Below are 1,336 nucleotides of genomic sequence, written 5' to 3' on the forward strand. Positions count from 1 at the left end.
ACACAGGCGTTACACACACACCCCTCACCCACGTTAGACACACACACACCTCACCCGTGTTACACCCCCCCACTCACACCCACGTTACACACACACCCCACACACCCGTGTGTTACACCCCCCAACACCCGTGTGTTACACATCCCTCACACCCGTGTGTTACACACAGTCCCCTCACATCCGTGTGTTCCACACACATCCCTCACACCCGTGTGTTACACCCCCCCAACACCCGTGTGTTACACACAGTCCCCTCACACCCGTGTGTTACACACAGTCCCCTCACACCCGTGTGTTACACCGCCCCCAACACCCGTGTGTTACACACAGTCCCCTCACACCCGTGTTACACACACACCCCTCACACCCGTGTGTTACACACAGTCCCCTCACACCCGTGTTACACACAGTCCCCTCACACCCGTGTGTTACACACAGTCCCCTCACACCCGTGTGTTACACACAGTCCCCTCACACCCGTGTGTTACACACACACCCCTCACACCCGTGTGTTACACACAGTCCCCTCACACCCGTGTGTTACACCGCCCCCAACACCCGTGTGTTACACACAGTCCCCTCACACCCGTGTTTTACACACAAACACCCCTCACCACCGTGTTATCTCCCCCTTCCCCTCCCAATTTCCCCCCATTGTTCCCGCCCCTGTGCCCGCGGCCCCGCCCCGTGACGTCAGGCGGGCGGGCGCGCGCGGCGCGTGCCCGGCGGGAGTGCGGTGGGGCTGGAGCCGAGCCCCGTCCCGATCCAGAGCCCCGTCCCGATCCAGAGCCCCGTCCCGATCCAGAGCCCCGTCCCGATCCAGAGCCCCGTCCCGGTGCTGGAGCGGGCGCAGGTGAGAGCCGGGGCCGGCCGGCGCTGGGGGCACCGCGGGCACGGGGGCGGGAGCGGCTCCCGGGGGCTCCCGCTGCCGCCGGGGAAAAGTTTGTGTCGGCGGCGCCGGGCGGGCGGTGCCGGGTCCGAGCTCAGCCCGCGGCGGGGACGGAGCGGGGAGACGGAGCGGGGGTCTGCAGGAGTGTCCGTGTGTCAGCCAGGGGGTGCGTGTGTCCGTGTGTCTGCAGGTGTGTGTCTGATGGCTGTGTGTGTCTCCGAACGTGTGCATGACTGTGGCTGTGTGACCGTGTGGCTGTGTGCGTGTGTGTCTCTAAGTGTGTTTGTGTGTCTCTGTGTATGTGCATGACTGCGTGTGACTGCAAGTGTGTGTGTGTGTGTGTGTTTGTGTGTCTCTATGTGTGTGCATGACTGCGTGTGACTGCAAGTGTGTGTGTGTGTGTGTGTGTCTCTGTGTGTGTGTGTGTGTTTGTGTGTCTCTGTGTGT

At 63.0% G+C, this 1,336-nt stretch overlaps 1 protein-coding gene across 1 annotated transcript in view; it reads left to right on the forward strand.

Moving 5' to 3' along the window:
• The first annotated feature begins 784 nt into the window (after nt 1–784).
• SH3BP4 (SH3 domain binding protein 4) overlaps nt 785–1,336 on the forward strand; it is a 33,901-nt gene continuing 33,349 nt past the window's right edge. The window contains exon 1 of the mRNA XM_027665531.1: nt 785–853. The gene's annotated coding sequence lies outside the window, so the exon portion shown is untranslated. The remainder of the gene's footprint in view (nt 854–1,336) is intronic.

The sequence above is a fragment of the Corapipo altera genome, unplaced genomic scaffold, assembly GCF_003945725.1.
Source record: "Corapipo altera isolate COAL_440 unplaced genomic scaffold, ASM394572v1 158, whole genome shotgun sequence".
Taxonomy (NCBI): domain Eukaryota; kingdom Metazoa; phylum Chordata; class Aves; order Passeriformes; family Pipridae; genus Corapipo; species Corapipo altera.